General features: G+C 39.8%; 1 protein-coding gene and 1 long non-coding RNA gene across 3 annotated transcripts in view; one reads left to right on the top strand and one right to left on the bottom strand.

Moving 5' to 3' along the window:
* AUTS2 (activator of transcription and developmental regulator AUTS2) overlaps positions 1 to 15,880 on the bottom strand; it is a 1,037,388-nt gene that overhangs the window by 923,431 nt on the left and 98,077 nt on the right. The gene's annotated exons all lie outside the window — the stretch shown is intronic.
* Positions 9,042 to 14,822, top strand: LOC125928490 (uncharacterized). Its single transcript, XR_007459677.1, has 2 exons — positions 9,042 to 9,202; positions 14,674 to 14,822. It is a non-coding gene; the product is annotated as an uncharacterized LOC125928490 (long non-coding RNA).

Here is a 15,880-nt window from a genome sequence, read left to right on the forward strand (position 1 = left end):
GAAAATGGAGCTGTTCACAGACGACCTCATCTGCCAAACCAGGCCATCCCATGTCGGCAAAGGTGGGACACTCATGCAGAAGAGACACAACAGGGCATCTTCAAGCCAGGCCAGCTAAGCGGCTTCTTTCCAACACTGAGATTCTACAAAACTAATTGATCATTACATGTTTAGGTGGTTGGGGTTTTATCCCAATGAAGAGGTGTGAGGCTTTAAGGCAATGAATGTTACGCCTCCCGCCACTACATACACAGGACACATTCACATGTTACAATCCATTATGCAAAGGACTGTAAGGGTCATTATACAATTTCACTTGACTAGAGGAATCAGCAAAATTGGAAAAACTCGGCACTACTGTGGAAAGTAGAATAAAGGCTCCCCAGAGATGTCAAATTTCCTTACTTCCTGTAATCTATGAATGTATCATGTTACAGGACAAAGGGGGATTAAGGTTGTAGATGGAATTAAGGATGCTGGTCAGCAAATCTTAAAATAAGGGGATTATCCTGGGGGCATGTGGGTGGCTCAGTCAGTTAAGCATTTCAGCTAAGGTCATGATCTCAAAGCTCATGAGATGGAGCCCCGCATCGGGCTCAATGCTAGGCATGAAGCCTGCTTAAGATTTTCTCTCTCCCTCCCTCTGCCTCTCTCTTTCTCTCAAAAAAAAAAAAAAAAAAAAATAAAAAAAAAAAAAAAGTTTTTTAATAATAATAAAATGAAATAAGGGGATGATCCTGGATTGTCCAAGTGGGCCTAATATAATCTCAAAGGTTCTTAAATAGAAGAGGAGGATAAGACTATGAAGTGGGAACAAGAGAGATGGCATCATGAGAAGGACTCAATCTGCTATTGCTGGCTCTGAAGATGAAGGAAGGGACCGCACACCACGGAATGCAAAAGCCTCTAGAAGCTGGAAAACACAGGTAACAGAATCTGCCCTCCAACCTCCAGAAGAAGCCTCCAGCCCTACTAACACCTTGATTTTAGCCTAGGGAGACTCATGTTGGACTTCTAACCTATGGAACTGCAAGATAATAATCTGTGTTGTTTTAAGCCACTGAATTTATAGTAATTTGTTACAACAGGACACAGGAAACAAATATACCCACTAAAGATCCCAATATGCCCCCACATTCTAAGAATGGTAACATGTGCTGAATAGTTTTAAAGGATAATTTTTAATATAAATTTCAATGATAATCTTTGTCTTATATGACAAATACAGATTAGTGGAAGTATATCCAGACCAACATAAACCGTTTCAACAGTTAGCCTTTAGATGCCATATCCCATGTCCGTGTGATGCACCTGGCACATAATAGGCTCCCAATAAATTGTTAGGAATTTAAATTGAAGAGTCAAAAGTTCAAATGCCACCTTTGGCCTCCCTTGTTAGCAGGGACAAAAAGACTCTCCTCCTACCCAGTATGTCTCTCTTATTTACTCACACCCAAAGATTAAAACAGTGGATGAGGTCTATCCAACTGCCCTGTAATTAGCAAAACAAGATATGTACGTATGTATGAGGGAGACAGAGAGCCTCTCAATCATCTTCATTTCCTCCTTCAAGAAGGAATCACTCCAGATTACACTCAAAAAGACCTACTTCCTTCCCAAAGCACAAATTCTACACACTGCTGGAGGTGCATGGTTTCCCTGATGCTGGAAAACCTGAAGCAAAGTACATCTAAAATCACTGCTTTTCCCTTTTATTCTGCTCCCTTCCATCCCTTCCTTGTGGTCTCCATCCTCCACACAGTCCAGAACATTGTCCACTTCTCTGTCCCATTTCCTCTAAGAGTTAGGGCCAAGCATGGCTCTATGCCCACCCAAGAGAGAGCAGCTAAAACACTATAAAGTTTCCATAAGGTGCCACAAACACAGAGCTCTCATCAGGCCAACTCCTCCCCTACACTCTCTGGTGCCCACACCCAGGGAACTGGTGGCAAATGCCACCCAGGAATGTTTTGCCAGCCAGAGCCAGGCAGCCACTCCATAGCCTCTGCCTACCAACACCTGCTTATTTTAGTGGCTAGGATTCTTTAAAACTGCTTATACCTGGCCCCGTAGAGGTATGCATAGCCAAACAGTCTCCTGCTGCCACATTATAAATCAAAGAAAGGCCCATTCAATTCCATTTAGATATAAGCCTGAGTATGTCCTTCCTTGGGAAAAGACTTGGGAAACAAACATTTAAACCAGAGACTATGTAGTTGTGGGAGAGGAAGACTTTTAAAGCAGTGAAACTTTTACACACACACATTTTCTATTTGAAAACCTGTATGTTCCAAAGAGCTTTAAATTTAGAACTTCAGAAATGAAGTGTCCATCTTATCACTGACAGAAGTCTCTCTTATTTTAAAACTCAAGAAAACTGAACCCCACGGTCTCCAAGACTAGCAGAGAGGTTTGTAGGGATCATTCACCTACAGGATCTCCTAACAGACATGCTCTCTGACCATCTGACAAACAAGTGTAGTGGCTACAAATGTGTACTCTAGGGCCAGACTGCCTAGATTCCTCTCCCGCCTCCATCACCTACTGGAAAAATTCCTGATTTTGCTCTGTGCTTCATTTTGCTCACTCACAAAATGGAATGATCATAGTATGTATACCTCACAAGGTTGTTAAGATCAGACCAGTTCATATACATCAATCATTTAGAATAGTGCTTGGCAGAAGGTAACTCCACTAGTGTATGTGAGCAATCACCACTCACATCTGTCCCGCACAGGAAGTTCTCCTAACAATCCCACTGGGCACAGCATCATCTCTGGTCAACAGCCACCTCAGCTCTAACACCGACCCTTCATCTCTCCATTCTGACTGCCTACGCTCAATGGACATAATCGGTTCAGTGGGAAGGGCTAGGAATCTGGATTCCGATGGAAACAGAATGCACTTCAGGAAGAGCTCACTGAGAAGATGTTTCTCCAAGGAAACCAAGTAACCGAGTGTTTCTTTCCCTTTCTGTGAACTGATGATCCCTGAGGAATCCTTCCACTACAGCACTCCACCAGCCTGTGAATTCTCTGTTCCCAAACTAAAATATGTCCTCAACTGCTCTCTGGGTAAGAAACACTGACAGTGTTTCACAAACTACCAGTGGCCTCTCAATATAAGCAGCATAAAAAGTGGTCAGCTCTTCAGCCATTTAAAATCCTTCTTTTAACCACAGTTGGAATTATATGGTATCACTGTTTTTGGCTTATGCCTCAAGAGAAATTATATAAGCCAAAGAGTTAAATCCAAGCAGGGCAACCTAGGTAGTCAATAATCTCCTATGGCAGATTTGACTCCAAATTTCATTTGGCTTCCTCTTTGGAAAACTTTAGAAAGTTTGCCTTTGGAAAACTTAAGCAATACTGAAGGCTAATACCAGAGAAGTTATTAATAGAAGGATGTAATATAAACATGAAAAGCACCAAAGAGAAGTCTCTGAATCTTATGAATGAAAGCTATGTAAAAAGAATAATTATAAAATATATATGTGACAAGTATGCTGAACACTACAAGATGTTGATGAAAAGAAATCAAAAAAGATCAATATAAGTAGAGGGACATAACTATGATCATAAATTTGAAGACCCAATATGGTAAACAATGCTCCCAAAACTCATCTACAGCTTTAATACAATTTCAATCAAAATCCCAGGAGGATATTCAGATAATAAGCAAGATGATTCTAAAATCTACATGGTGGGGTACTGGGGATGGGGCCGGGGGTCAGTCGGTTAAGTGTTTGACTCTTGATTTTGGCTCAGGTCATGTCTCAAGGTTCATGGGCTCAAGCCCCACATGACAGCACAGAGCCTGCTTGTGATTCTCTCTCTCCCTCTGCCCCTCTCCCCAGCTGGTTCTCTCTGTCTCTCAAAATAAACGAATAAACTTTTTTTTTTTTTAATGAAATTTACATGGAAAGGCAAAGGCGCTAAATAGTACAAACAATGTAGACAAATGGTGAAGTTGGAAGACTTACTATTCGATTTTAAGACAATATAAACCTACAATAAGCAAGACAGTATGATTATTGAAGAAGGGATAAGCATAAAACTATTGGAATAGAATAGGGAATCTTAAATAGATCCACACATACAGAAACATCAAATTTTGACAAAAGTACAAAGGCAATTCAATGGAGAAAAGATAGTCTTTTAAACACATGATGTGGAAATAACTGAATATCCATATAAAAAAAATCAATTTCATCCATACCTCACATCATACTAAAATTAACTCAAAATTAATCACAGACCTAAATGTAAAATCTAACACTACAAAACCTCTGGAAAAAAATCTTTGTGACTTTGGTTACGCAAAGATTTCTTAACTAAGACACCAGAAATATAATCCATAAAATAACAAACTGGTATTTATACTTCACCAAAATTAAAACTTCTGCCCTTCAAAAGACATTCTTAATGGGAACGAAAAGACAAACCTGTAAGATGGTAAAATATATTTGCAAATCATACATTTGATAAAAGAATTCAGAATACACAAAGAATTCTTGAAATTCAGTAAGAAAACAACCTTTCAAAAAAAAAAGGACAAAAAATTTAAGCATAGCCTTCTCAAAGGAAGCTATATGGACAAAAGCACATGAAGAGACAGTTAACATCACTAGCCGTTAGGGAAATACAAACTTAAACCACAGTGAGGTTCTATTACATGCCTATGAGAATGGCTAAAATTTTTAAAATATTTATCATACCAACTGTTAGCAAGAATATGAAGGAACTAGAACTCTCATTCACTGTTGGTAGGAACGTAAAATGATACAAAGACTTTATAAAACTGTTTGGCAGTTTCTTATAAATTTAAACATATTCCTGTCATATGACACAGACATTCCATTCCCAGGGATTTACCTAGGAGAAATGAAAGTAGAGGTCCATACAAAGGCTTGTATGCCAATATTCATGGCATATTCACATGCCAGTATTCATAGTTTTATTTATAATGGCAGAAAATGGAAATGCCCAAAAAGAGATGAGTGGATAAACAAACTTTAATATATCCAACCAACAGAAAAATATTAAGCAATAAAAAGGAAACTATCAATACATGCTATTACATGGATGAATCTGAAAATAATTATGCTGAGTGAAAGAAGCCAGACAAAAGAAAAAGAGTACAAACTGTAGGAGATGCCATTTATATAAAATTATTGGATATGCCAAGTAATCTACAGTGATAAAAAAAAAAAAAAAAACATATCAGTACAAAGAGGAGAAAGAGGGAGGAGGGAAGTATTACAAAAAGGCAAGAGGAAACTTCTGAGGGTGCTAAATATGTTCATTGCCCTAACTGTGGGATGCTTTCACGAGTATATACTAGGTCAAAACTTAACGCGTCACACACTTTATTTGAAGTTTATTGTGTGTCAATGACATTTTAATTTTTTTAAAAAGGAATTCAGAGGGGAAAAGTAAAATAAAAGGCAAAATAAAAAGCATAATTACCTGCTCATGTCCTAACACTTTATACTCAAACGGAGGAATACACAATATAGATCAGGAAGTGCCGCAATGAGGGAAGCATGGGATGCTACGGGGCACAAAGGAGGGGAATTACTCTGAATTGGGAGGCTGAATACGACTTTATGCAGTAAAGCATACCAAAGCGGACATCTGAGCTATGAGTAAGACTAATTAGACTCATTAGACCTACAAGTAAAACTGCTTAGAAATTCCATGTTTATTCTTTGTTTCTTTTTAAGCCAAGCTCATCTTATTGTAACATCTCATTTCATGTGCATTATTTCATGATGATTATGCTGTATTTTAACTATAAAACACCACACATAATGCATACAACGTATTACATACAGATGTACACTTTGGAGATAGTCATTTCCTCAGAACCAGTAATCTTATCTCATAGGACTTCACCAAAGACTGGTTTTATTTTGTTCTGTACATGGGAAAATTGTAAAACTCAAAGGAACCAAGCTAATAATCTGGTTGTTTTTTTTCTCCTGTATTTCTACATGACTAGAAATAAATTATGGAAAACTTGCTACAAAGGAAGCACAGAAAGTACCTGTATAAATGAATTTAAAGCAAGTGTCCTCAGACTCACGAGCCTTTAAATTTATTTCATACTAATATATTATAGGTTTAACATATATATATCTAGAGAGCCATAAATAAATAGTGTATCTCTAATAATTCTAATTTTTTGTACAATAAAAATAATTTTATCATTAATCACAACCTTAAAATAACTCTGGTAAGAAGTACATTTATAAGACTCAATTCTTTCACTATTCCTCAAAACCAAGTAATAATCACAAAACACTTGCCCTTTTCTCTTTTTCTCCGATTTTAACATGCTATGAAGCCTTCCTCCCGCCCAGCTCTAAATGCTAAGCTCATTTTTAACCATCATTTTCATGTTAATTGCATGGGGGGGCGGGGGAGGGCACTAACAGGCAAGGCAAAGGGATGGAATCACAAAACTAAGTGGTCCATTTTCCTTTGAGTGCTGAATGTATTTCAAAATAAAATACACGAGAAAAGCCCAACTTCACTTTAAGTACTGATTTTCACCTGTCCAATAAATGACTCATTTGTCCCATGGTCTCAGTCACCATGCCATTTTGGTGTTAAGGAACAAAGAAACGGTCCAAAATGGTCAACAGGAGAAAGGAAAGAATAGAAGTCATGCAGCATGCAAAGGAAACTGTGAAGAACTGTATCTGCCATCAAGACCAGCCCTGACCATCACAGCTTCTCCCATGGGCCAGACCAAATCTCACTGTGCCATGGTGGGCGTGCAGTTTAACAACTTCTACACGCTGTACGCAGTTCAGAAACAGACATTAACCACATCTTGTACCTGGCGGCATTTCTCCCAAACTTCCCTTTCAACAACCAGATAAAAAAATTTGATCACAGCAATGGAGATGTTAGCTTAACAGATTAAATGTTCACTGTCATAGTCAAGCAACCTTCTTAAAAGATAAGGCAAAGCTTTATAAAAAGGACTTTCAGCTAAAGACTGTAATTTGGACGTTTGGATTTTTGTCTCCTGTATATACAGTAGTATATAATCAGGAATTCACACTCCCGAACTTTAGCACTTGCCTAAAAATCTGTTACCATGATGAGCACCGAGTCATGTATAGAACTGTTGAATCATTACATTGTACACCTGAAACTAATATAACACTATGTTAATTATACTTCAATTAAAAAACAAAAACAAACCTATAGTTGCTTTTACTTATGGAGTAACAATAAATACTCAAAGGTCTAAGACATGACCTACGATGTACTTCCCATACACACCACTTGACTCTCCTTACAGAGTATTAAGGTGGCAGTCAGTGTACTACATCCCAAAGAGCCCAGCCAAAAGCCTCACTCTCAGTTTCTTTAATTGTCAAATACATTCTATAACTAGAACATACAACCAGTAACAAGCTTAATTATAACAGTGGGCATTTTAATTGCTTTTGGAAAACTAGCCAACAACCTGTTGTATACAACTTCAAAAGGATGCACTCTCATGAGCTAATTAAGATCTAAACCCTAACAAACTGTAGCTCTCACAGTGATACTCACTTGCAAGCTGCATTACAAGTAAGGTATATAAAAGGATAATTTAGAAATTACTTATGGGAATTAGGGGACTTATTTAACTCAATTTTGCTTTGGATCTTACCATAATTTAGAGGGCTGGCCTTCAAGAAGACAAAGTCCCTCAGCTGGGAAAGTCAGAATCATTTGCTTTGTCTAAGTCATTTCAGATCATTCCCTATTTGGGTTTATTTAGCTGGCTTGGAAAAGTTTTGCCATTTTTTTAAGAAAATTTTATTTTTTTTACGTTGATTTGTTTTTGAGAGACAGAGAAAAAGTGCGTGCGTGAGTGGGGGAGGAGCAGAGAGAGAGAATCTCAAACAGGCTCCACAGTGTCAGCACAGAGCCCCAAATGGGGCTTGAACTCACGAACTGTGAGATCATGACCTGAGCCAAAATCAAGAGTCAGACACTTAACCAACTGAGCCACCCAGGTTCCCCTAAGAAAAGTTTAAAGAGAGCCAACTAGAAAAAGGAGTAAGACATTTTGTGTGATGTTTCTGAAACAATGAGCCAATGGGCACAGCTCAAAAGGTACCAGTAAAGTTTTCTAAGAAACAGGATAGCATTTTGCATCATTTCTCCTTTGCCCCAGACCTCTCACTTAATAAAGTTTAGAGCTCTGGCTTATTTTATTAAAAGGACAAAACCCTCATCATGAAAAGATTCAACAGAAAGAAAAATGTCTGGTTTTGCCCTTTCCTCTCTGAGTCAGCACATGCTTGCAGCAAACTCAGAGAACAAAAGTACCTCCTTACCTGCAATGATGAGATGATTCTGATGCACCATCTTTAAGAAGACCACTCTCATGGGCAAAAACTTTTCGAAACCATCAGAATGGCCATGTGGGCCTGATTCAACACCAAGAATGAGAAGTTACAGTAAAAACATTATGGAGTGAAAATTTCTGGTTGTACTGAAGAACACCTTAATAACCCACTGTTACCCTCCGTTAGGCTAACTCATTCTTCTGATATCAAATTTAACTCCACCTGGGGCACTTGGGTAACTCAGTGAGTTAAGCGTCCGACTCTTGATTTCAGCTCAGATCATGACCTCACAGTTGTGAGATGGAGCCCCATGTCAGGCTCTACACTGGGTGTGGAGCCTGCTTAAGATTCTCTCTCTCCCTCTGCCCCTCCCTTGCTCGTGCTCAAGCTCTCACGCTCTCTCTCTCAAAAAAAAAAATTAACTCCACCTGGACAGCACAATGATTTACACATGGCACCTACATAAAGCCCCGCCTGTAATTCACAGCAACTAATTTAAGTCCAATGAGCTATATGACCCTATTCCTGAAAAAAGGCACAAGAACTTCAGTCTGGTTTCACTGGCATCAGCGCCACCAAAGAGGAAGAAAGGTTTCTAAAGTTTTCCTCTCTGCCCTTAAGCCAATTCTTCCAAGGTAGTCTAAACCCAGCCACTGGCCAGCCTTGTGCAATCCTGCTAAGTCTGCTCCTTTGCAATAATCTCCATAGCAATGGGCTCTGTGACCTAACCCACAGCCAAGGAAGCAAGTACTTCAGACACAAACACCCAACCAGGGAGCAAGGACATCAGCTGAGGCATCAGGGATGTCTGAGCTACTTTTGGAGGCTCTGATAAACAAGCAGGTAACACCCCTCCCTCAGCTTCAACAAAAATGTGTATTTCTTTGTAGCAGTAAGTGGAAGGAATTCAATGTGGGACTGGTTGTAGGTCAGAGATCCAATTTTCTCAAAGCATTCTCAATAAGCAACCAAATTCCACAACCTTCAAAAACACCCACAACATAAAGGGTCCTAAATCAAAATTCAATTAAAAAAAGCCACAAAAACATGCTTTTTTTCATTATCATATATTATTTATTCCCTAAGAGGAAACACAGGAAGGATGCAAACTGCAACCATATGATGGGTTCACAGCTCTCAACCTGATAGATCTCTCATAACAACACAGATACATTATGGGCTAGCCCTGGTTCAAATACTCCAAATACTATAGACCCAGCATTCAGCATAGTGCATGACAGGTGTCGGACATCTCTGTGTCCCTACAGAAGCCACTGCCCATTCCTCTCAAGATACAGTTCTAGATTCACTGACAACCACCACCCCTGTCCCCAAGGAACTGACATCTGGTCACTAACACCCTCCCACGTCTGAACTCCAGAAGCCCACAATCAGAATACATTTACAATGCTTCTGAAAGATGGCCAGTGTCTTTTTGTTTCTATTAGTCATCGGTAAAAAGAGAAAAATCTCAAAAATATTTTTTCTTTCAGTCACCCATTAAGAGTAAGAGTTTAAGAGAGCTAATCAGTCTGAAACCCTGGGATATTTCTCTGCTTGTGTTTCTGTAGACACTAGCAAAGAGTGTATCAGACAGGGTTAGGTAAACTAAACATCACAGTGTAGTCTCTGAGCCATCCAGACTTTACTTGAACAAACTGCACTTCCATGAAAAGATTCAAAGGATCAAACATGTCACTCAGAACTCATTCTTGGAGTCCCCTTCTGGAACCTGAGAGACAGCCTAAAAGCAAACACCCAGAGAAGTCAGCATCCCATGACCAACAATCCCTAGCCTAGATAGAGACTCTAAACAATTTTTTTTAATAGACAAACCCATAAATACAGACAGCTGTAGATGATATGAAAAAGTATGGGAAGGGCTTTAAGGCTCCCTCTATATGCCAGACGTGTACTAGATTGAAACAGTGTTTAAATGTACCAAATAAAGAAACCATTATTAGCTACATATTTCAGTTAAAAAATTTTTTTTCACAAATGGTAGCTATCATGTTCTCCCACCAAGTGGATTCTCCCTGGTAGACAGTCTAAAGTATATGGGGCACTTGGATGGCTCAGTCAGTTGAACGTGGGACTCTTTTGACTTCAACTCAGGTCATGACTCCAGGGTCATGGAATTGAGCCCCACGCCGGGCTCCATATTGTCTGTGGAGCCTGCTTGGGATTCATAGTCTCTCCCTCTCTCTCTCCCTCCCCCCCCCCCCCCCTCTCCTCCACTCACACACTCTCTCTCTCTCTCTCTCCTTCCTTCTCTAAGATAAAAATAAATTAAATTAAAAAAACTAGATCTAGAATTTAATTCCACCAGGGCAGGAACTTGGTCTGCTTTGTTCACAAACGTAGCCAGTATCCAGAATAGTGCCAGGCACATTGCATGCATGCAAATGTGTGTGCATGCACATATCTAATGCAAATATCTTTAATCCTCACAACCACCTAGATGAAGAAACCAAAGATTAAGATATTTAAGTAGGATGCCCAAGGTCACAAAGCAGTCAAGTGGCAGCATGACATTTCTTATACCTGTATGTCCTAAGAGTAGATCCATGTATATTGGTTATTAAAACCATTAGGCTTACTGCTTAGTTTACTCAAGCAATCCTTTATTAATAGCTTACTCTAAATTCTGTGTTGAGCTAGATACTGTGAAAGTAGTGTCCACTTCTAGCAACTATTATAAATTATGAAACCAGACAAAGAAAGCAAACTGATGGCACTACAACCTAACCCATGACTAAATCTTACATTTGTAAAAGTTACACTTCTTACTGATGAGGCAAATTTGTATAAAAGAAGTATGCAGATGAGGTCTAATAAAAGCACAGAAGGAACTAATCTGTCCAACATACTGCTGATCTCTCTCTTCCTTTGAAGGAAACCGAAAAACCCTGTTTTAACAATATAAAAAACAGTTTTTTGTTTGTTTTTTTAAAACAGTTTTAAGATGTGATAACTGATCATATTTGACAGTCAAGGAGCAAATCAGGTGCTCCCTATCAAGAAAAAGGCAAAGGAAATGAAAAACATTCCAGGAAAAAAATATCGCAAAGACTCCAGACCTGACCTCCCAGTACCTTTTATGTTGGTTTCCTGAGAACATACCAGCCTTTGTGTACTGCTTAAAGCAGAAGCTTCAACATTCTTGCACTTTACAATATGCAAGAGATCATGTAACCAAATGAGGTAAAGTGTAATCTCATCACACAATACAACACAAACAGCTGTGAGTTCCTAGTTAAAGGACAGCAGCTCAATTCAGCTGCACACCTGCAATTATTTAATGTCTAGTTAAGCTTGTCTCCATTTAATAAATTACTTGATAATCACAAAGAGAAAGGGAAGAAAAGACATAAGCCACAATTGAGAACTGGAGACAAGGGTAGGAATTAACAAACAAGGATAAAGAAAAACCCCTCACAAAAGGTCTGGGGAACAACAACGTAGCTGAGACGCACAAATTCAGTAATTCAAGGTGACACATGTTTTCTCAGCTTCTGCTTCTGTGCCACACAGGCTGTCAGCCACGGGAGAGGGCTGCCCCCTACCCTCAGTGTGCTCACCAAGTCCCTGAGCTACTTCTAGGAAGAAGGGCTGAAATTCAGATAAGGATAGAGTTCTCACTTTTCCAGGCAAATGAAAAAGCTGGATTATCAATTTCCCTTTCCACTTAATATAAGAATAGACACTTCCCCAGCCTTCCAACACACAGCCAGCTTTCATCTGCCTGGGAAACCAGAACAGAATGTGCCAGGACAATACACATCTAGAGGCAATATCAAAATCTCATTTTCACCAATGGATTCAGCCATTCCCCCCCACCAGCTATTTCCCGAAATTCACCCAAAATAAATGTATTTTTCTTCTATCTTTGCTTCTCCTCCCAACAGCCCTCTGGTAAAACAAAACTGCCAGAAGGAAGAAAACAAAAGGAAAAGGCAGAAAGGGGAGGGGTTAAGTAGAGGAACTTCCATAATACACTGCCAGGGACTAAAATACGTTCCCCCAAAATTTCTATGTTGCAGTCCTAACTCTTAGTACTTCCAAACATGACCATATTTGGAGATATGGTCTTTTAAAAAGGTAATTAAAATGAGTTTTTTAGATTGGGCCTTAATACTACAGGTGACCCTTAAACAACACAGGTTTGAACTGTGAAGGTCCACTTAAATATAGTACCAAAAATGTGTTTTCCTTATGACTTTCTTAATAACTATTTGCTCTAGCTTACTTTATTGTAATTATACAGTATATAATACATATAACATACAAAATACATGTCAATTGGTTGTTGTTATCAGTAAGGCTTCCAGTCAACAGTATGCTATGAGTAGTTAAGTTTTGGAGGGAGTTAAACTTATACATGCAATTTCCAAAGGTCATCTGTAACTAGTGTCCTTTTAAGAAGAGGACACTTGGACACAACGTGCACTGCACACACAGTAAAAGACCAAGCGAGGACACAGCAAGCAAGAAGGCAGCCATCTGCAAGCCAAGGTGATCGGCCTCCGGAGAAAACAACCCCACCAATATCTTGGTCTGGGACTTCTAGCCTCCAGAATGTGAGATAATGAATTTATTAGGTTTAAGCCACCCAGTCTCTGGTACTTTGTTATGGCAGCACTAGCAAACTAATACAGCCACAAATCAGACAATCAACTCTGAAGAAATAAGTAACTTGCCATAAGTAGGCCCATTCCAAATTCTTCTGATATTCCACTTGGACCCAAATAAAAACACCAACAACTTTGTTGGCGTTTGATCCTTGCTTGTTGGACTATCCCTGGCTACAATCTGATATGGCTAAAATAACATGCATTCTTTCCACACAGCAATTTCTGAAGCCTTAAACTTGGCCAAGGACACTCTACTCAAATCACAAAAGGAGTCAGACACTGATGATCCATCCATGCATTCATTCTATTAGGCACCTACTATTTGCAGGGGAAATGGGAAAAAAAAAAAAAAAATTAAGATTTGGGACCAGCTCCTCCTAGTAGTACTAGATGGTACTACTGCTAAGGATGTTATCAGGCTCAACTGAGACAGACACCAAGATCTGTGGAAGCACCTTGTTAGGAATGCCTAACACCTAAGTTTCCAAGTCTAAGAAGACAGAAGAGGAAGACATTTTAGGCATAGAAAACATATAAGCAAAAGGCACAGAAACATAAATGCGGGGACCAGAAGCGAGACTATCAAAATAGTCAAGCTCTAACACAAGGTGCATGACCTTGAACAAATGACAAAAGTCTCTGGTGTTGAATTTAATAATGGCATCAGACAATGCTCGCCAAACACTTAGAATGGCGCCTAAGAATGGCCAATGTAAGGCTACTATTGGTGATATTTTGTTTGTGCTGGAAATAGCAGATAGGTCTGTGGGCTGGATGGACCCAGGGATGAGTAAGCCTAAAAATGAGGCTGAAACAGTATTTTGGAGGCAGACTATAAAGAGTCTTCTATGGCACACTACGGAGTTGGGAAAAACAGTACGTCCTACAGACAACAGGAAGCCTCTGGAGGTTTCCTTAGACTTTAGCTGGAACACACAGAGTTTGGGATTTCTGATAGAAGTCTCTAGTGGTCGTGGCACAGTGGACAGCTGGGGGAGAGAGAATGAAGTCAGCTGACAAGTCAGTGCAAGTTGCCGGACAGGAGAAAAAGGAGACAAAGGAGAGGATAGAGTCAAAAGGTACATTTCAGAAGTACAACAGCCAGGACACAGTGACCTCCCAAGATGAAACTTGTTTCAAAAGGAAAATGACAAAGGATTTAATTAAGTTGGCTAGCCAGGTTACTATTTCACACTCTAGAAACACTGTCCTACTTAATTAACTAATTTATATTCTGATGCACTTACACACATGCATACCAAGGAAAAAAAGAAAAGAAAAAAAGCTAGCAAAACATGGCCAAACACACCAGCCCTCCTGACCAATAAACACTCTCTTTAAAGAGCCAAACAACTGCAAAGAGCCTTTATTTTTAGCATTTAACATCTCTGATATTTACTAAAGTTTATAGTTCTTCTTCCTTGGGAGTTATTTTATTGTTTAAGCGGACTGTATTAATATTCGTACTTCCACCCTGACCAAACCAGCAGATGAGAGCAAACAGTTTCCTCTGACTCTTCAACCTGCTGCTATTTTCATACCTAACCTACTCTAAAAGTATAATGATCAGCTCTAAATCTAGGCTTGAAGGCAGAGTACTAAAGGCCAGTACAACATTTACATTTCTCCCAGGCTGAGGCATGGAAATTCAGTGACAAATTAATTTTTTTTCTTTTACAGAGTGTGGGCATGCAGGTTTTTGAGAAGAGGCAATACAGGTGAGAGAAGACCCAGAAGCAGATGGTGGGGATGTCCTTCCAGGAGTCATCTTCATTACCCTGGCAATCTTTAAAGTATTTATCGAGTCAATAAAGCAGACAGTCAAGTGATGGCGGCATGCTGAACAGGTTTCAGACAGGCTACAGGCAATAATACACCACTATGGCCATTCGCTGGCCCAAGTCAGGCCACCGGTCAGGCTTGCAAAGAAGCGACAGACCACAGATTAGAATTACACAGAAGTTGTACACTGATGTAATGCACACCTCTTGCCCCTGCACACCCCCACAGAAACACATTTATCCTCCACACGGTCCCAGGCTCCTGGCCTTTCACACTATCTTTACACTAATTATTTGTAAACAATCCTGTCTCTTCATCTAGACTGTATGCTCCCGGAGAGGTATGATCCACACTAGAGTCCACCTTTGTATTGTGCCTACAAAACAAGAATTCAGTACCTATTTCGTGAACAGCAGGTTAATCCCGGCAGCATAGAACCCTAAGGAGGAGATGGAAAGCCTCTAGACTCGAGCAATGCTTCTGTAAATTAACATGCAGACAAATGACCTAAGGATCTCGCTAAAATACACATTCTTGAATACCACCCCCTGGAGATTACAACTCAGCAGTTCTGGGGTAGGGTTCCCAAATCTTCATTTCTAACAAGACCTCAAGGAGACTGATGTTGCCGGCCCACTCCGGCTGCCTAGAATAACCTCCCACCTGAAGCAGCAGTCACCCCAAGTGCAATTCTGAGAGGAATACCGTGGGGTAGCTTCTGCGCCCCTCCGTCCACTCCCAGGAGAAAAGGTGACACACCCCAAGGCCACCCAGTCTGCTTCAGGTCCTAGAACTGCTAAAGACGTTCTCCCTTATATACCAAGTTCCCCGGAGTTCAAACGCCTGCCCTGGAGACACTATCGATGTGCCCACAAAGGTCTCTCACTAACTCTTTTTCAAGTCACTCACTTTCCTTCCTTGTCTCCCTGCCTTTGCCTCTTTCTCTTTGCGCTTGCACAACTGGAACCACATCTGAATATTAAACTACAGCCCTTTTATTTGTGCTCTTAGGAAAATATCCCAGGAAAACCGCATGCTTCTCAAGTTACACCCTCTCTGAATTTATCTACTTTTCCCATAATAAACCCCCTCTATGCCAGCAATT

The sequence above is a fragment of the Panthera uncia genome, chromosome E3, assembly GCF_023721935.1.
Source record: "Panthera uncia isolate 11264 chromosome E3, Puncia_PCG_1.0, whole genome shotgun sequence".
Classification (NCBI taxonomy): Eukaryota; Metazoa; Chordata; class Mammalia; order Carnivora; family Felidae; genus Panthera; species Panthera uncia.